The 21,601-nt window shown below is 43.7% G+C and overlaps 1 annotated feature.

Annotated features, from left to right (window-relative positions):
- Window positions 617-3,625: an enhancer, noted in NCBI's record as "VISTA enhancer mm1540". NCBI's record gives its function as "enhancer in: hindbrain (rhombencephalon)[3/5]" and the evidence as "EXISTENCE:transgenic organism evidence [ECO:0001131][PMID:17130149]".

The following is a 21,601-nucleotide window of genomic DNA, read 5'->3' as shown; positions in this document are numbered from 1 at the left end:
GGAATGCACTAATGTCCAATCTGGGTGGTATTAAGGGACCGGGTTTCCTTTGCTTAGGGTCAATTTTCTTCATTAGTGAGCTTTAAAAGCTCACCCATTATGCCTGCTGGTCAGGAATGAATGAGACCAGTGATGGCCAAGCACGGGCTCCTCCGGCAGGTTGGGGCACTGTGGTCTGACTGGAAACTCAAACTGGTTTCATTCCACCCGTTTGGTGACTCACTTGGACTGGTGTGGGTCATACTGTGGAGAAACAGCAATCTTATGGAGGGAAAAGGAGTTGAGGACGGAAGACCAGTCTCTATCCAAGGGGTGGTGCCAGTGTGGCCAGGACCCAGAGTGCTTTTCAGAATCAGGTCTTTGAGAACAGAGCCAGCAAGGTGGGGTTTTAAAGTTAACAGATTGACACTAGGCAGAGGCCTGGAGTGACGGTGCCATAGAAGAGCCAGGCCAGTGCCATCTGCCAGCCCACCTGGGGGACACTTCCCCAAGCCCCCTTAGCTCTCTGGACACGGTTTCCGGTGTTTCTCATGATCGCTTAAACTGTTTGTATTCAGACCCCTTTTGAATGGTGATGAGAGTACACAAAAATGATAGTCATGCCGAGAAGTCGGGGTGGATGACAGGGGAGGAGAGACTACTGATCCCGGAACAAGTTGAAATTGGGGGGGGGAGGGCGGCGCTTGCCACGGCCCCACTCCCCCTCCTGCCTTTTCAAGAGTCTCTGCAAGCAACAATAGCAGGCCCCTTCAGAACCAGAAACACAAAGGGAATTTGCTGTGGTTCAGTCCCCACAGTGAGGCCCTTCGGAAGCTGAACACAGTCACTTTTTCTTCCCCTGATAAAAATAAGCGACGGGAGGGTGGGCAGACGGGAATTCTCCTGTACGCCCCCCTCACCGACATCCAGGGTACAATAAGCTGAAGAGAAGGGGGCCTCTCTGACAGAACGTTTCAAATCACAGGCCCTGGCTCACATGCTCTGTCTTTCTTCTCCCCTTTCTCAGAATTTATCATTGTTTCTTGATTTGGCTCTTAATTTTGGTTTGGTTTTGGAAGGAAAGGATGGCAGGGTCTATTATTTAACTCGATAAATAGCATTAGCGTACCGCCTGGCTGCCTCCCCGTCTCTCCCTCTCTCTCTCTCTCTCTCTCTCTCTCTCTCTCTCTCTCCTATTTATTCATTTGTGTTTACATTTCTAAGACATCCCTTTAGCTGAAGGAGGACACTTCCCACATATTGCAGGATTGGCCATTAATGCAAACGGGTAATTTATCGGCTCACACAGCCTCTGAAGTTGAATTTTGTAAAGAAAATCTGGGGCTTAGTATTCTAGGGTTTGTCGCCTCTGTATGCATTTACTTTGTAATTTTCTTCCCTTTATCTTTGAAACAGTTCCTAACATTTCTATTTATCAATTTGATGAGATTTCATTGTAGTTTTTATTTATTTACTTGCATAAACCAAAGCGCAGGTCACCACACAGAAGCAAAGAGCTGTGTACAGAGCACCTGGTGACATTTTTAAAAAGAAGAATCCCCCTTACCCCCCCCCCCCCCAAACCTGGCTAAACTGGAGCCCAGCCGATCCTATCTGCATTAATTTGGCTGAACAACAAGATACTGCCGAGGACAAGCGGAGTACAGCAGTTCGGAGTTCCCAGAATTGGCCCAGCTCAGCCGGAACAATGGCAGCTTCCTATTCACCTTAACCCGGCTTTTCAGAAGAGCATCCCCAGAAACACAAAAGCATCAGCGGGAAATGGCAATTTTTATGAATCCTAATCAATCAAAGGGCTTATTAACTCAATGTGAAGCCAGATTAAAATCTTTAATTATAAATCGTGCTAAAAGGAAAAACAAAATGTACTTATGCTACATTGAAAATTCCGGATATTAACATAGTTGCTATTATCTCGCAATATTACCCTCAACCCCCCCTCAATCTTGCCCCACCCCACAACAGCCTCATCTTTTTCTAGGACTAAAGAACAGGGCTCTACAACCCATTTCACAACCCCGTCGCCATCCTCGATTTATTAAAATATATTCTTTTCTCCCTCCTATGCGTCCAATAGGTTGCCGGGAAGCTGCTTTGGTGTTACAGGAATAGAAGACCCGTTAGGGAGCACCAGGCAGGCAGCTAAGGTTTCAGTGGGACTTTGGGGGCTATTTGAGGGGTAGTTGTTTATTAAGGGGGCAGGGTTGTTGTCCAAGGGTTCACAGGGCTTTTTCCTCTTCTCTTTTGGGGGGTAGGAGGAAGACAGCAATCAGATGTGGAGTATTTTCGCTAACGAAAGTGGCTCGCATGTCTGTGCCCTTAGGAGTGATTGACAGGAGTGGAGATTGCCAGCCCCTGGAAGGGTCCTCGGTGTGTAAGAAACAGCTCTGGGTGCTGCTGGGGCTGAGCCTGCTTCTGCTGCTTCTTGGTCTTCTTCATCTTGGTCTTTTTTTTTTTTTTTTTTTTTTTTTAATCAGGCAGACATTTGGGAAATGACCACAGCAAATTTAATCACAGTTGGGGGGGAGGGGGAAAGAAGGGAGGAACAGCAGAGACTGCGATTCACATGTTTTATTTATTTGTTCAGAGTCACGGCCATGCTATTGTGTGTCCCTCATTCTGTCATTTCAGGCCCCTCCGACCCACCCCCTACCCCTGTCCCCATTGTTAGCGCAAGAAGCAGAGAATATAACCACGTTTTATAATAATAACATATCCAACACTGCAAAAGCAGAAACCTCGCCCCGAGAGGGGGGCCTTTTTTTTTTTTATATTGAAATGATAAAAAGAAAAGAAAAAGAAATCTTTCCATCCTAATGACAATGTAGGACGTACAGATTTGTTCTTTGTGTAAAAATCCAGTGATCTTTGTAATGAGGGTGTGTGCCCCATCCCTCCTCCCGTACATCTGCTGGTATACTACCGTATTTTCATACTTACAAAGTGAGCCCCATGCCACCCAATTGCCTTTAAATTAAACAGGGAGAGAGGGGAAGAAAAGGAAGGAAGGAAGAAAACTGTGTAATCAGAACTAATAAAAAAAAAAAAAGAAAGTAGTAACCCCGTTTAAATGAAGTCCTACTTCATTTATTTTGTTCCACATTCAGACTTCCTTTCTCTGAGCCTTCTACAATTCTCTTTCTTTGACTATTATTCTGGTTTTGGAGACAAGGAATCTCCTATGTCAAAACCAGGTCTCTCGGGAGCCTTACTGATTCCCGCCCTAACCTTAGGACCAGGTTTTATGTACATCCGGTGACAGGATGCAGGTTTTGGAGGGTCCACAGAAGTGGACAGATTTTATCAGTAATCCTGACCGTAAATGGAATTTGATTTTCATATTACAAAGTGAACTCTGTTTTTTTTTTTTTTTTCCTGGAGGGGGGTGTTATTTTTATTTTTATTTTTAATTCAAGCACAGGTCTAAAATAACTTATTTAAATCCCAAATCAAGATAGGGCTTATCCCTGATGGACACCAACCATGTCTGCTCTAGTGGCAAGTCCCAGCTCCCTCTAGGCTCTGTGCTTCCCCCTCCCTAGCCCCTCAGGGGAGGGGGCACTTCATAATGCTCCCCTCTTCATGCAGCCTCTGTTACCAAGCGCCCTGAAAACCTGGCTGTCCTGATGCTCCTGAAACTTGCAACCAGAGACACAATGCCCAAGGTTACTTGAAAACAACTGAAAAAAAAAAAAAAAAAAAAAAAAAACTTGATATTTGAGCAAATAGTCACTCCAAAGGCTGGGGCCTCACACCTGCCCACCGCCCTCACTTCTGCAGAGATCTCCAACTCTTCCACTCCTAATATGGTTAATGTCTGCTTGGTCCCATGTCTCCTCGAGTTCTCTACCTTTCCTGACTTGGAATTTCATAGTTATCTAAAGGTAGAGACGCAGCCAGCGGCAAACGATTGAGTAAAAGATCCCAAATCAGTGTTTATGGCTCAAGTGCACACGGAATCCATTTTGGGGGGAAAAAGGCTTTCAAATTCTCAGAATTCCTCTAAATCCTTAGCTGCTACGCGGCTGTACTCCCCCTTTGAAGGCAAGCGCTGGACCTAATAAACCAAATACTAGAGTCACAGACCCCGGATTCTTCAGTTCTTGGCATAGCTTTTCATGAAATTCAAAAGGGTGCTTTTGTGCTTAACTGAGTTTTCATTTCATTGCTTTTAAATTTGTTAAGCTTGACTTTTGACACTTTAGAACTAATTCTTTTTAATATTTTCAGTGCAGTTACATAGTAAATAATTGTACTCCCTGGAAGGAAGATATTGATCTGTTATTAATGTCAGTTTGTAAAAACCAAAATGTTCTCCGATTTTTTTGTTTTTGTTTTTTTTTGGGGGGGGCTTTTCCCCTCTTTCTTTCTTTCTTTCTTTCTCTCTTTCTTTCATTCTTTCTCTCTTTCTCTTTTTCAGTCAGAGATAAGTCAACTAAAGATATACATTTTCCCAAACATTATCTCTAAGGAACTAATATTTTTGAAATAATACAAACATAGTCTATACAATATATTTACTCTGCTCTATTGAGAGGTATAAACAAAATTAAAAAAATGAATAAAGCCAAGAAAAAAAAAGTTAACTTGTGCAAATAATTATGTGGAGGAGTGCTATTGAGTTGCTATGTAAATAAATTAGACATTAAAATGATTTTAAAACACTAGTCAATGACAAGTCTATCAAAATATGATTACTTTATTCTTTTCTTGTTGATTTATGTTCCTTCTTTACTACAGGAAATAAAAAAAGTTTTTTTTTTTTTTTTTTTTTTTTTTAGTTGAAACAGCCCTTAGTAGCCAAAAATATGGGAGCAAGTATTTGGCTGGAAAAAAAAAAAAAAAAAAGCAGAGATGGAATTTTAGTTGCTTCTCGGAAATTACAAAAGGGACATTGAAAAAAAATAGTTCAAAAGGTAGTACTTTGAAATCGGAATGTCTTTTGACATACTTTTTTTTTCTTTAAATATTCAGGCATAAGCCTGCTTTTCAGATGAGAAATGTCTCAGCCCAACCTTTTTTTTTCTCCCCTTTTCTGCCTGAAAGAAAATGATTTTCAAATTGTTTAACAAAGAAATATTCCATTAAAACCAATAAGAAAAATTGTATTATTGTTCAGGAGTAGAAAATAATTGTCAAACATTTTAATCCACTTATCGAATATTTCCAATAGATTTAAAACATTTGATCTACATTTTTTTATGTGCCTTGTATTTCTTTCTTAGGTATTATCTTAGGTTCCTGGGTTTCACTTTTAAGTCACAGGGTAAACAATGGTGATGAAGAGAAGAAAATATTTACACTCTTCTGTCTTCTTTAGTTTTGTTTCACATCCAAATACATAGGGTTGAAAAGGGGGCTTAAATGGCTGTTTTAGAAGCCTGCAGAAAATCTTCTTCTATCAAAAGCATTCAAGGCTTTTTCTAAAGACTCTTCTACAAATGTCATGTCATTGGGTTCACTTTTGAAAAAAATACACTGTTTCTTTAAAAACAAACAAACAAAATTTACTACTTATATTTATTTCCTATGCATATAGTTTGGTCAATAAAATAAAATAAAGTAAGATAGAATCCCAGTCCTGATACAGAAAATATCCTATGTCTCCTTAACATCCACAAACCTTATGCTTATAAGCTGTCTTATACGTGGGAGAAAAAAAAATCACAATTCCACATGTTTCCCCGGCTGGATCACTCAAGCTCCACAATTTGATATACTGCCTTGATTTTTTTTCCCTCCCATCAAAATTACATGAGAAGCAGGAAGCTGGAATCTGAGGCTCTACACAAACTGGGTGGGTCTCCTCCTTCCCCCGTCTTTTCTCCGTGTCAGCCTCTATGTGTAGATAAAACAATTTATCTTTATCATTTTCGAGCTGGTCAGACGGGTGAGGGGCTGGGAGGCACACCGGGTGGAGGGGTGAGGGAAGAGGTGGCGGCCTCACTTGTTGTCAGAGGGCATTGATCAGCGGGCTGTCTGCTAGTCTCCGAGGTGAAGGAAGTCCCCCGGGAGCTCTCCGGGGCTGGGCTGTGTCAGGGCAAAGCTGTATGAAGTCATGCCCAAATGACGGCTCATTGAGGAAAACGGGTATCGGCGTCCGAATCATTCTGCGACACCCTCAGTAACACTTAAACCAGTCCACTCGGTTAATGTCAGGTCACAGGGGAGACATTTAGCCTCCTCTGCTGACCATTAGACCCTTTGATGGAGTGGACAATGAACTAGACCGGACAAGCTGGACCCTGCTCAGGAACCTGCCTATGTTGACAACAGGCCTCCAACCCATTTGCCTCTCAGAGGACACAGAGGTGCTTGTGGCCAGAGCCTCTGGGGAGTCTTGTCCCTTTCCCACCCACCAAGCAAGATAACGCACAGCTAAAACTACTTTTAAGGTTACAGCATCAAAAAGTGACAACAGTCCATCAGGACCCTTCCCAAAGTTTTGCCACAATGAGGGGCACAAGCAAATTGTGGATAAAGAGGTCTGGCTCTCCCATTTTGTAATTTTATTTCTCGCTTTGATTTTTTTTTCCTCCTCTTTCTTCTAAGCACCGTTTCTACAGTGCAGGTATTTCAAAACACGTCTGTTACACCTTCAGAGGCAGAGAACAAAAAGAATTCCTTATTGTTTCCCGGTAAAGTGGAGAAGAACTCTACAAAGAGGAAGTCTGGAAGAACCATGTGTCTTGGGCTCCGTTCTGAAAGGGAAGCATTTTATTCAGGATTGGCAAATGTCAAATCTATCTATATATATTTGGGAGGGGAGAGGTGGGGGGGGGTAGGTAAAGCTAATTGCATTTCCCATTGATAGGAGCATTAGCCTAAAATAAACTTGAGCTTGAACATGAATCTAAAGCACAAACTAACAGAACCCGGGTCTTTGTTAGCATTGGACGGGTGAATTAATAATCATGATTGCTGCTATTTAAACAAATTACACCCAAATCTCCTGTTACACAGAGATTGCTACTGTTTACTTTTTTCTGCTTTGCAACCAGACACAGGGCCCCGGGGTTCTACAGAGCAACCTTTCTGGTTTTATACTGGGTTTTTTCTCCCTACTTTTGACCCTACTTTTGTCTCTGGGTCCCTCCTAAGACTTCCCTAACATTGCACTGGGAGGGGGGAAAGAGAGGGAATTTTAAAGGACACCCCCCCCACATGAGCTTGTGCACACACACACACACACACACACACACACACACACACAGATGCACATACATTCTATACCACGAATTCTTTGAACAACTACTATCATTAAACACTTAACTAAGTTTTATGTTTCAAGTTAGCACAAACGGACTAATTTGACCAAACTGACCAAATTACACATCTATTTTTATCTTACAAGTAAAAATCTAATTAAAGGGACAAAGTGGCCCCTGAAGGGCTCAGTGGCCCTTCTAAACAGGGAGGAAGCAGTCTGGAGGTATGTTTAACCAAGGGTGAGGGAGGCGGGGCAGATGCCAGGTCCTCATTGTCTCCTCCGCATTATCCAAACCTCAGAGACTTTTCCAGAGTTCATAGGCTTTGTCTCCTAGTGTGTTTGGAAGCTTTAGAGCTTGCTTAAAAAAAAAAATTCAGAATTCTTTCTGCTAAAACAGGAGTCAGTTTATCAAACCATGCAGATTACATCTCATTTTCAAATCGATTTAAGCGCAGTTTCATTCTGGAGGAATTGGATACATTACAACACCCACCCACACCCGCTCTGTGGCATCCTGTTCCCAAAGCTGAGATTTTTGTGGATTCAGAGACTTCAAATGATTGCAGGGTACGGTTTGTGTGCATAATTCGGTGTATTTTCTACAAGTAAGACAATCACTTGTTTTCATTTTCTATACTTTCATTTTTATCTGTTGCTTAGAGAGGGGGAAGGATATATCCATGCATAGCCTGGACTGACTTCAAGTAAATTCTTAGGTTCAAGCAATCCTCCTGTCTCAGCTTCCCAAATTGCTGGAGCTACAGGTATGAACCACTGTGGTCAATCTTTTTTTTTTTTTTTTTTTTTATCCTCAATGTGCAATTGGCATTTTTCTTTCTGTTCTGTATTCCTATCTATAACTATCATCAACATCTTTTAATTCGGTCTGGATGGTTCACATTGAAAGTATATAAATAATCCCACTGTAGATATCTAGGGGTGGATGTGTGTGTTTGTTGTGGGGTATGTATCAGGGATAAGAAAGAAAGGAGGGAGAGAGAAAGCACGCACAAACAAGTACCTTTCACCCATCCAAATGGCATTCTAGCTGGAGCCCTGACTAATGGGGTGATCTGTTGTTTTTAGGAGGTGAGGGCAAAGGGAGATGATGTCATTGCCAGGAACCTTCTTTTTCTACCAAGTTTCCAGTAATTTCCCCCACATCTTCCTTTACAACTTGCAAAACCAAGCAACTGTACAATTAAGACACGTACGCATCTACTATCCCCTAAATGGGTTTTTAGCACCTAGTAAGCACGTCATTAGGTAATCAAACAGCTCACTCCAAGACCCCAACAAACGCTGCCCTGGTATGCAGAACCAAGCCGACTGTAAATTTCCAGGGCATCAGCTAAAAAGGGCTGAAGACATGGGATCGGCTAATGCCATGAAGTCAGCTCAGCTCCCCCCCCCCCCCCCCGAGAAGCTTCTATTCCACATTAACATTGCATTTCCTCAGCACAGCTAGAATTCCCACAGCAAAACCAAGAGAAGTAGGGGTGGGTTCTACACAACCGGAGCTTCTTAGGCATTTTTCTGAGAACCAGAAGCTGGAGTTCTCAGAACTCTGTTCTCTGAGGACGAGAGTGTAACAGGGAGAAGGGAGGCATTTTGTCCAGGAGCAAAAGAACATGAGATGCCGGCTCCTTGCACTGCATTTATATTGCCTTTTAGATGAATGACCCTTCTGCCAAGAGATTCATAGAAACAACAAGTACCAGTCAGCATGGGCGACCAAAGGCAACTAATTCCGAACTTTACTCTCTGTCCTTAGCAGTCAAGACTGCTCTTCAGAGTCCCCCCTCACATCACAGCCTCCATGGTCTAGGGAAATGTCATCCTCCAAGGGTCTTCGTTACACTGTCACACTTCTTCACTATCCTAATCATGCTGCCTGCAGATCTGAGCCGAAAGGTTAAAGAGCTATGGACTGTGTCAGCCTACTGGCTCCACCATCACATCAAACACAGTGCTACCCAATGAAACAATGGGTCTAAACACTCTAATTGATACTTGGAGGTTGGAGGGCATATGGGCTTCTAGCTTCTTTTCTCTTTAAAACAGAGTTGGTAGCAGATATGGATGGATAGATGGATGGATGGATGGATGGATGGATGGATAGATAGATAGAGATTAGAGATAGAGAGAGATTAGGTGTAGGTATAGATATTTGGATTTGGTTTTGGAGTTCATCTAGATTGCATAAATTTTAAAGATCTGGTGTGTATGTGTGTGTGTGTGTGTGTGTGTGTGCACATACTACCACCCCCCTGAAAACTTGTGTATGCCACTTGTGTTCAGGTGTCCTCTGAGGCCAGCAGAGGGTGATGGGTCCTCTGGAGCTGGAGTTACAGGCAGTTATGAGCTGTTTGATGTGACGATAGGAGCTGAACGAGACAGATCTCTGATCCTCTAGAACAGCAGCAAGTGCTCTTAATTGCCAAGCCGTCTCCCCAGCCCCTAAATCACAATTCCGTTCAAAATGGCTCATTGAGCATCATCAGTCTCTGAGCTGCACTTCATGACAGGTCACTAGAGGTCACAGGAAGGTCAGTGATTCTCCAAGAGAAGCAGTATTATACAGTAAATGTTTTATAATATTCACAACATAATATGAAATGTATTATGCCTATTATATATATTTATGCATATACTCTACAGTTTCAGTATTATCTGGAGGTATTTGAGTATCTATGGCCCTAATGCATGACATTCGGCTATCGCCCTAGCCCAAGGAATTCATACTAGGGTTCTGGTGTAATCTTTGAATCAGTCTCTGTTCCTTGTGGCATAAACAATGGAGGTCTGGTATATTAGGATCATTTTCCAATATAGTTCAAACCAATGGTCATCACCCATATAACTAGCAATAGCTTCTTTATACTTACTTAACAGCTCTAAGAATCTAATAGATGCTACACATTCAACTGTTGATGATGACAGAGTAAACTCTAAATTTGTATTCCACATCACAAGGCAGAACAGAGGACCACCACCCGCCCAGACGGCAGAGCAGACCCCAGCTCTGCATCCCTAAAGGAGAGAAAGATGGGGAGAGAGGGGCTTTTGTGCTGCTTCTGGAGGGCAGGCTTCACCCTTCTCCCACATGGGTCCAGGGAGAACCTGGGCAGATGCTGAGGAGAATACAGTAAGCAGGGGACCGTGTGTCACACAATTGTTTGTAACAAACTAAGTCTGAAGCATTGCGCCAGGAGTCTCCGTCAAGGGGAAATGCAGGCAGGCAACAGGGAGTTAAGTAAATAATTTTTTTTTCTTTTCTTTGTCGATGTGTTTAGTTCTCTTCCTGCCAAGATTCATCTCACTCTGCTATCTTGTGAGAGACACATATGGCGTGGTGAAATTGCCATCCAAGAAAGCATGTCCCAGCCTGTTGAGACATCATCAAATAAGATTAAAGCAAAGTAAAAAATAAAAAGATAGAACGATTTTTTCCCCCTTTTCCTTGTACAGAGAACGACTGATGAAAGCCACGGAGGTACTTGAATTGCCTCTGAAGATTTTGTAGCCATTTCTATGGGGTGGTTAAGAAAAAGCCTGATATAACATGACAAACTCTTCTTTCTCCAAGTTGTGCGTGTGTGTGTGGGGGGGGGGGGAGAGGGTTGTGTGGTCATGTGCCTTACAATAAACCAGATGTATATGATAAAACAAATATTGCTTTCGACACTTTTGCTGCAAACTGTGCCGACATGTGCTACAGACAGACCTCGGTCTTCACACTCTCTCCTCTCTGGCTTCTGGGCATGGAAACTTCCTATGGTGACGCAAAAATAAAATTTCTGCTTTAAAAAATGTATATGCATATTAATATATTTGTATATATTTAATTTACTATATAAGATATTGTAGTGAGATTCATTTTATGGCTGACGGTACTAACTTTTCGCTTTACAGATTTCCACATATGAAAGACTAGGTTTTCATTTCAATTGATCAGTGGTCAGATTTCCCTCCTCGGGCTGACATCAGGGGGCAGGAGACATAAAGGTGATTGCTTTGCCTGAACAGCATCCCTTGAGTACCACAACTCACAGGAACAGTTGTGTAGGCACAGGCAGAACAGGATCTCCATCTTTATCAACTGGACACAGTAAGCCTAAGATTCAGCCAGTAAGGAGATCAAGCTGTATGTCTTTCCCCAAAGGTCTCATTCCATGATGGTGCGATTGTTGGTCAGGTTAATACTGTGGCCACCTCTGCCAGGGAGCATCTTTTAGGTCCAGGTTTCTCCCAAAGTAGACAGTTAAAATGATAACAACTGATCTCTTTCCCTGTTCCCTTTCAGAACCCGCTGGGGCATTTTGCAAAGAAAAAAAAAAAAAAGCTTCATATAGCTTCATATGGTAACCTGAGGACCAGAATAAAGATCCTTAGCACACATGGCATGTGAAAGTCAGGTAGATATAGTGGTCATCCGACAATCTCAGAGCTCAGGAGGCGAAACAAAAGTTTTGTGGGGTAAAATTTGCTCACTGGAATATCTCACATTAGTGAGCATCATGCTCACCAAGACTCTGCCTGGAGGAATAAAGCGAAAAGCCATCAAGGATGGTATTTGGTGTCATCCTCTGGCCTCCACACATGCATGCACATGTGAACCTGGTAAAAAAATTGAAGAGGAGGAGGAGGGGGAAGAAGAGGAGGAGAAGGAGGAAGAGGAGGAGGAGGAGGAGGAGGAGGAGGAGGAGGAGGAGGAGGAGGAGGAGGAGAAAAAGAACAACAACCTGTTAATTCTAGGAGAGTTTGCAATAAGGACAGAAAGAGGGAAACTTTTCCATTCCTGCTTCTCAGTGGTCTCATCCTCTCCCCTTGCTTTCCCCAGTGGGGTTTCAGGAGGTTCTCAAAAGTCTTTGAAAAGCAGCAGTCAGGAGGTAAACAATACCACACTTCACACGGAGGGGGCCCCAAAGCCAGGCTTTGAAATTAAAATAAATTTTCTTGAAGTATTTGGAGAGGGTTGGCGGAGGGCAGCAGAAGGCAAGCCTGTTCCTTTCTTGAATGCAAACACCCTGTCATTCTGGGCTGATGTGAAGTTGGTCTGCTGTCAAAAGCAGAAAGCAAGGAGGATCGAGGTGTTTGCCTGCAAATGGTTCTAGGTGAGGAGGGGAGGGTCTGGAAGGTCCTGCTTTGGGTGCATGGCTTTAATTGGACCTCAGGAAAAACAGCAATGCATCAGTAGAAGAGATTATCACTGTCCCTAATAAGCTCTGTTGGCTTTCATGACAGCCATGGCCTAAAGTGAGTCACACAGAGAGCCCAGAGACAATCTTACCCATAGCCTGGAGCAAAGATTAAAGAGACAGGGATCCAAAGGAGGGATGGCAAGAAGGGGGTGGGGGTGGGGGTGGGGGGTCATAAGAAACAAGGGCTAATGTAAAATCGTTTCTATATTAACCTCCTTCCCTTCTGACAATGGTCAAGTTCTGATTCAAAATACAAATTATCTCCAATTACTTCAAAAGAGGCAGCCAGAGAGCTGTCAGTTAACCTTCGCCATCTGTTTGCCTCAAAGGGAAGCTGCCACTTTGACCTCAGTGTTTCCTCTGAGCTCCGGTGGACACAGATAGACATGGAATATGGAGGCTTATTGTTCTCTGGGGGAAACCCTATGAGGGTTGTATGGGTGTATGGTGGGGGTGGGAATGTCAAGCAAAGAGGACCAAGAGGAAAGATGACACACAGGGACCGGAAGAAACAGTGGCTTGGCACCACTTGGCCTGGAGTCTGGTGTGGGTGGCTGACATCACCGCACCTCCCGGCCTTCCTACTGAGAGTCTCCCTCTGGACGGCAGGCTTTAAAGTAGCACTGCATCAGGAAGGGCTCAGAAGGATGGGGAGAGTAGAGAATCCCAGGATGGGCAGGATGTACGAGAATCCACAGTATGGCCGACTTTGTCACCTGGTGGGAAGTTGTGGTGGCCCACCCATCAAGAACACCAATGTGATGGGACTGGCTAGAAGCTTCAAAACAACACAAAGTCTACCTACCCGGCACTGCTAAGGAAGGCTGTGGATGGAGGCCGGGGAGGGGGTGTGTGTGCTGGTGCTCTGGGAAAACACACTATGTAAGTGCCACACTGGTCTAGTCCCGGAGGGATCTACCTTCTGTACCAACACCACCAAATCACACCACTTAGGGTGACCACTGGAGAAGAAAGCCATTCTGGAGTTTCTATGGGACCCCAATATCTTAGTGTACCTCAAAAAGTACTTTACACCAGGAAAACAAAGCATCATGGCCTGAAGTGCTCTTCATTCCAGGAAGGGCTCTCCTTCCTCCAGGAAGCTAACAGACATAAGGGAAGAAGGGCCATCAGATTACCACGCTGTCCCAGAACAAAGGCAAGAAGGACCTGGGGGAGAATGAGTCCCCCATAGGCCCTGCTGAAAGAATAGGGTGCAAATTTCTAAATGTCTTGCATTTTATGGGGGATTTCTAGGGCTTCTATCCAGGGACATTATATGATTTCCACTCCCTCTGATCTTTATTTTCCATTTTACAGCCCACTGAATAACAGGTTTCTTCAAGAGAGAGAGAAAAAAAGCAGATCCCCTGTAAACTGGGGACAACCCCGCCTCGTAAACAGCCCATGTGCTCTGAGTTCAGAGGCACCTGGAACTTTCTAAAGAAAAGCAGAAGGACCATGGGGCAGTGGGGGGAATTCTTCCCCTGGACAAATGCTATGGAAGCTGGAGATTCTGTTTTTATATTTTAAAACATATGGCTGGGGTCGGTTGGCCTTTTTCTCCTTGGGAAAGCAGATGGGGCATGGGGACAAGTTGATTTAAAAAAAAAAAAAAAACCTAGACAGTCTCAGCACTGTGAGTGACAAGGGTGAAGGGCTGGAGAGAAGGCTCAGAGATTAAGGGCACGTGCGGCCCGATTGTGAAGACCAGAGTTCGAATCCCAGTACTCAGGTCAGGCTGCTCACAAATGCCTGCAACTCCAGCTCTCAGAGATCTGAAGCCCTCTTTTAGAAGCCATTGGCACCTTCACATACACACATGCACACATGCATGCACTCACATGCTCACACACACATACACCCACACACACATACACACAGATACATGTGTTTATACACATATACTAAAATGAATAAATCCATTTTTAAGCCTGAAAGACAAGGAGGAGAGATGATGGCAGAGAGACTGCTGTCAGGGAGTCAAACCAAAATCTTTAAGAATGATCTCTCCGTTGCCCAACCTCCCCATAGTACCCAGAAAAGAAAAGATGAGTTTTATCTTCCTTTCCTCCCCTCCCCCTTCTCCTCTTTTCCTCCCTTGTTTCAATTCTTAGGGCTCTGTTGGCTGGGTGCTGATGGACTCGGGATTCAGCTGATGGAAACAGCCATGGGATACCAGCTTTGATGAAACCATCTTCCTCCAGGTCTTCTCTCAAGTCTATATCCTTGCAAGTTCAGCTCAGGGGTCAGGGGGCCACCAGATGAGCCATCAGAGATACAGAAATGCAGATGAAAAGGTCATTTTAGCTGCTGCCTCTGCCAGGTATCTTCCTCTGGGTCTACGGTTCCTTGCTGGCTGGCATTGATGCCCCGTGTATGAAATAGACAGAGACAGAGATGGCGTGGCAGGACTTCTCAGAATAAAAAGGTTTTCAGCAGACTCAGCCTCTGCCTACTCCCTCTCTCGGCAACTGTGCCCTGCAGGGCAGGGGAAGGACTCATCTGCCACATCTGGATCTGATTCTTTAACTAGCCTGAGTCTGAGAGCAGCCCCATGTGCAGACTTGTGCTCAGGAAAAGATGCTATATTCATAAGGCAAATATCTGCTCGCCTTTCAGAATGTGTTATTAAAAGCCGGCTTTAATGGAAGGATTTAAAAGGGCTTGTCTTACCGAAGACCTGGGGATGGAAACCCCAGTGCCACTCTGGTCAGCAGATTGTAAGGTTTCATCTCTGCTTGGCTTTTCTTGTTGTCCGTGTAAGTTACAGCGCGCTAACGATTTCCCGGTCGTGAGAATCTTCCCTGGGCCTATTTCAGGACCACAGCTATGTAAAAGATTTTCAGCTTATTCTTTCTAGGTGAGTTTCCAAAACTTGAGGTGGCAACAGAAACAAGACAGAACCTGGAAGAAACCCATCCGTCAGAAACCCGACAGATGACAAAAACCCCTTCGGACATCGACACTAATATTTAAAGGCGGAAATGATGGTGCAAACTCATGACGCCAGCTGCTTTGGGGGGGGGGGGCTGAGACAGGAAGAACACGGCCTCAGAGACTGTCTGAGCCACAGAGTGAGTTCAAGACCAGCCTGGGCTACTCAGGGAACGCAAGGCCATCCTGGGCTACCAAAGGAAAATTTGTCTCAAAAGAAAAGAAGAAAGAGGGCTGGGGAAATGTTCCATAACAAAACATTCGTGAGGTTCCTAGGTTCTGTCCTCAGTGTATGTGTGTGTGTGGAAGGAAGCTATCTCCGTTGCTTAATCTCAAAGGCAATAGCAGTGTGGTGTTTTAAAAGTATGCTCTGTGCCAACGTTCCCAGTGACTCTTGCTTATTCTCTCCATTTTGGTCCTCCCCCCCCCCCCACACACACACATACACTTCTTTTCTAATGCTACCTCATCAAGTCGGTACTTCATAAAGCCTGAATCACCAGCCTAATTGCTAGGCAGATTTGGAGTGGGTCCAAGTTAAAATAACAGAATCCCTGCAGAAGTTCCGAGTGCTGCGGCAGGGGCTCTACTTAGGGATTCAGTAGTCTCTGAAGTCCACCGAGGTGAACAGCGCGTAGAGCCCAGGGGTACCATCTGTGTTTTAAAAGGAAGATCTCGGTACCCAGGAGGCAGGAAGGTACGACACCCATGTTCTGTGATATAACCTCTGAAATGTCCCTTTGTAAGTTATTTTTATGTCCGGGTCATCAGGTCTGAGAGGTGACACATATGCCTTATTTAAATGGTAGGAAATCACCACAGGAAAGAGCCAATGTAGTCTACATTGATCCTTAATTATGACTGTCTAAAACTCCAAACCTAGTAGATACATAGACAATATAATAACATATCTATAATAAGCCTGTGTTCCTTATCTGGACTCGGGCCACAGGAGAGGTTGGGCAGGTAGATACAAATAAGAACAAGATATAATGGAGCTGGTGAGATGGCACAAGGGGTAGAGGTGCTTGCTGCAAAGCCCTAGAACTTGGCCCATATCAGAAAGAGAGAAATGAGACCCAAAAGTGGTCTCCTGACCTCAGTGTGCATGCTGTGGCACAAGTATTCTCTCTCTCTCTCTCTCTCTCTCTCTCTCTCTCTCTTTCTTACACACACACACACACACACACACACACACACACACACATACACACAAATACAACAAGAATAATAATGTTGAAAAAAAAGAACAATATACAGTGTTACATAGGTACACACATGCTAGGATGAAACCCATTCCTTTTTATACTGACTTCAGAAGATAATTTTAAAAATGTGTTTATCACCTGAAATTAAAACTTAAGTCGATATTCTGTGTTTTTATTGCTAAACCTGACAACCCTCTGATAGACTCAAGCTAATGTGATTATTTCAGAGACAGGGTACTCAAGTTGTAGAACTTTCTATAAACAGAAGATCTCAAACATATAACACTTCTCTCTCTCTCTCTCTCTCTCTCTCTCTCTCTCTCTCTCTCTTTTCTTTCCTTCTTTCTTCCCTTCTTTCTTCCTTCCTTTCTTCCTTCCTTCCTTCTCTCCTTCCCTCCTTTCTTTTGATATATGATAGGAGCTATGCATTAAGGTATTTTTTATTGTATATATGTATGTTTGTTTGCAGGAGTAAGTTTGTGCTCCTTGCACGTGAATGCCATGGGACCATGAATCACAGATGCCATGGGACTGGAGCACAGATGGTTTTGAGTCACCTGAGGAGGGCGTGAGAGACTGAACGTGGGTCTTCTGAAAGAGCAAAGGGCTCTCAATCAATGAGCCATCTCCTCACCCCACAACATTAAGATTTATTCTTCATGAAATATTCTAATTTGATAATTATCTTTACGATAAAGATTCACTTTATACCTTATTTTCTGTACATACAATTATCTAACTATCCAAGAATGAAAGATGGCCCTAGCGAAGATGGTCAGGCTGCCAAATGCTACATATACACATGTCGAAGTCAGTTTCTCGAGCCCTTAAAGAGTGTAGACACTTTAGCTTCCAAACCTTCCATCCACTTTCCCAACAGTCCATAGTTAGAAAATGAGGGTAATTGTAAAAAATTATCCCCCAAATTTATCCCAACCAGGTGAAGCCACCACCCAATTGGAACACTGGTAAATAGTAAATAGTAAACAATCATGCTGATTATTCTGTTTTCATCACAACACCAATTTACCCTCCATTTCTCCTTTTCTCTTCAGTTTCCCAAGACTCCACACCTATAGACTTATTTTAGAAGAGGTAATAAAACCACCACATTCTATGTCAATAACGGTGATCAAAAGTTGATTTGAGTTGCCCCAGGCCTCCATCTTTATGGAATCTTGGATTAGCCTTGTTCATACCATGTGTGGGTTATGCTTGAACCTTAATAATGAATACTTTCAATGTCCACAAACTCCTCACTTGGGAAGAAAGTGCCCAAGTAAATGAATACTGGATGGCATAAGAAGGCAAGGTGAAAATCCACACTGCATTTTTTTGCAAGAGTTTCCTCACGAAACTGTTTCTGTTTATTAGTGATAAAGATGCAAACCACGTTGTCAAGCCTCTTAAGGAAATGCATCACTGCTCGCTGATGCTTCAGAATTCGCCCCCCTTGCAAAGCTATAGCGGCCTGAGAGGAAGACAGGAGGAAGGCAGGTCTCCTTGCCCCAGTAAAGGAGACCTCCGCTTGAAACACAGAGAACCATGGAGTTGCGCATCTCATGACAAAATCGTCTTCTGGAACTCTCCAGTAAATTAGCATTATCCAGAGCTTTTAAAACGAAGATAAAAACCAAGATTAGGGTGGTGGGAGATCATGGGACAGGGGGAGGGGCTCTTTAAGATCTAACCTTTACATGTAAAAGCTCGTACATGATCATCTGAGGTCTGATGGTTGTGACTGGTGCCAACCTGGCTTCAGGCTGCGTGAGATCGCAATGGTCTAAGTAGAGTCTCGGCACCCACCCTTCTCACTTACTCTCCCAACCCACCCCAGCTCCCACCCTTCTCCTCACCCGTGTGCAGAAGTCAATCGCATCACATGCACACACTGGCTCTTAGGCTGTTTTCTTTGCTTTTCTTTTCTTTGTTTGAAAAATTCATATTACATTTATTTATGTGTGTGTCAGGGGGGAGGGTGGGATTCTCGGGTGTTAGAACATTCATATAGAAGTGAAAGGGCAACCTGTAGGAGTCAGATTTTCTCCTTTTGTCATGTGGGCCCTAGGGATTAAATTCAGGCTCAGAAGCAAGAGCCTCTCTCTCTCTCTCTCCCTCCCCCTCCCCCTCCCTCCCTCTCTGTCTCTCTCTCCTCCTCCCCCTCCTCCTCCTCCTCCTCCTCCTCCTCCTCCCCCTCCTCCTCCTCCTCCTCCTCTTTAAGACAGGGTCTCATGTAGCCCAGGCTGGCCTCTGTGTAGCCAAGGATAACCCTGATTTTCTGATCTTCCTGCTTTTATCTCTGAAGTATAGAGATGGTAGACATGACTGTTTTATGGAATGTTGCAATTTAACCTAGAAACTTTGTCTATGCTACACAGTCCCACTACCAACTAAGAGATGTCTCTCACCCAGGATGTCTTATTTTTGAAGCCAAGAATATTTCTTTAAAGAAAAAAAGAATACATTTTTTAAAAATAATAATCACTATCCTAAAAGAGTTTGTAGTTCAGGTGGGAAAAAAAAAAAAAACAGGGAAAATGACTCACACTGTGTTGCTGAGCCTAACCCATGCCCTGGAGTGGCTTAGAGCATCTCAGTGGATTTTTTTTTTTCAAAATAAACAAATACATTAGGTTATTCTGACATTGTGGGGTGGGGATGAAGCTTAGCAGATAAGAACACTTGCTGTCAAAGTGTGAGGTTGTAGATTCAAGTCCTTAGTACTAGGGAGGAGGAGACAGGAGGAACCCTTGAGTTTGCTGGCCACCCTGTTTAGCCTAATCAGTGAGCTCACTGTCTCAAAGAAGGTGCATGGCTTTCCTGATGATGACATCCAAGCTTGTCCCCTGACATCCACATACATGTGGACAAGCAACCACACACACATAAGGTACACACATGCATTAACAAAACTTTCTATTAAAGGGCACAGCCAACAATGCTAGGGACAGACCTAAGGCAAAATCCAGTACAATTTGTTCGTAAATCAGAGTGATTCTGGAACTAGGGCAGGTCCAGAACACGAGTTTAGAGCATATGGTCCTCCTAAATTATCCCAAGGTCCCATACAGATATCTGGAAGACCTTTGACCTCTGGGTTTCCTTAACTATTGTTTCCATCCTGCGCACGCTCAAACATGTTTGTTTGTTTATAAGAACCGTGGCTTCCCTAGCTAATATTTTTATGCCTGCAGGTCCCCTGCCCCACTCAATAGTTTTAACAGTATGCCTCTACCCTACTCCCTGGCTTAGACCTACATTTCTTTCTAAGATGACACCCCTGCTTTGACGCCACTCTGTTGGTGCAGAAGGGGCTTGTTTCCTGTGCCCTCAAACTGTGTCATGTACGAGTTCTGACATCCCCACACCAGATTACAACTCATGCTGTGGTCCCAGGACTCTGGTTCCTCTCCTGCCTCCTTCGTATCTATTTGCTTCCATCCCCACCATCACCAGCTCCTACTCTAGACAAGCTAGAGGCATAGAGAAGACCCAACAGATCACTGTCCTTCCCCATGGCTTTCCTGCGAGCCTCTGACATCAGCCCTTCAATGAACTTGCTTTTCTTTTCTTTTTTTTTAATATTTTTTATTATTACGTATTTTCCTCAATTACATTTAGAATGCTATCCCAAAAGTCCCCCATACCCTCCCCCCCACTTCCCTACCCACCCGTTCCCATTTTTTGGTCCTGGCATTCCCCTGTACTGGGGCATATAAAGTTTGCGTGTCCAATGGGCCTCTCTTTCCAGTGATGGCCGACTAGGCCATCTTTTGATACATATGCAGCTAGAGTCAAGAGCTCCGGGGTACTGGTTAGTTTAATCCACACAGATTTAACATTGTACAACTGAAGACCCTCTTTCCCCATACCCAAGCCTGCTTGAGTTATTGGAGTTAGACAATAGTTTGCCCCAAACTCTTTTTTTCCCTCCACATTATGGCCTCCAATGCTGGCTACTAAGCAACATATTAACTAAGGAGCAGCAACTTGGACACAAGATGGCGATAGGGAGTGAAAAACAAAAACAAAAAACAAAACAAAACAAAAAAACTAGCTGTGGGCCCTTCTCTCTCCTGCTTAGCTCAAACATCTCAGGACACCTAATAGTGTACAAATCATTTTAGAACATATGAGCCAGCAGACTACTTCTCAACTCAGCAAGCAATACATTTCTTTCAGCTAAAGAGAATAAGGTTTCCAAGATCACTCAAGGCCATCTAGGTACCTCTTCTAGATGAGAAGTAAGATAGGTCGTCAAGGACAGGGATCATCAGAGCTATTACAAGTTGGGAGAAAAGCCTGGAGTGAGTTCTCCCTCAGAAAGCCAGGAGCAACAGATCCTGACTGATGACCCCCTGAATTTAAGACCTCCTGGCTCTCTGTACTGAAAGACGCTATGGGTTGATCTTTGAAGCGCTCATGTTATTTGAAGATCTCTAGAAGATCTTTGGGCCTTCTAGATTAGTTTAGTTTTTTAACCCTACTATAAAAATTGGTCCTTTTAATATAAGAAATAACATCTATAATGCATACAAATACACACACATACACACACAGACGCTCGTTGCACCAAAGATCAGGATTATTATTGAAGAAAGGATAGAAAGACTGTAAGCACCAGAGATCAAAGCAAGGAGGAAAGGGCCAAATGGACATGGCAGGACCAGAGCACTCATGACCTCACACCAGGGATGGTTGCCTGCACAAGACCTGCATAAGATCAAGCCAGGCAGCATTGGAGCATGGAACTAGGGTTAGGATCTATTAACCTTTAAGGTTTCTGGAGGAAGGAAAGACAGTTTTCTTTAAAGGTATGGCTCCTGGTATATTGACCATGCTCTAGTGGGTGGCCCCACACCCATGAGAGTATGGGTAGCAGAAGTTGGGCTTGAAGAATAAACAAAACAGAACACAATACAAAACAGAAGCTGAGGGGGGAATCAAGGGGCAGGAGGGGTTATGGGGGTAGTGAGGGATGGACATGGTCAATATATTGATTCTCAAAGAATTAATACATTTGAAAAATCTTTTTTTCCCCC

The sequence above is a fragment of the Mus musculus genome, chromosome 8, assembly GCF_000001635.26.
Source record: "Mus musculus strain C57BL/6J chromosome 8, GRCm38.p6 C57BL/6J".
Taxonomy (NCBI): Eukaryota; Metazoa; Chordata; class Mammalia; order Rodentia; family Muridae; genus Mus; species Mus musculus.
Note: the sequence above shows the minus strand (reverse complement) of the source record. Positions and strands in the feature narration are given on the sequence as shown.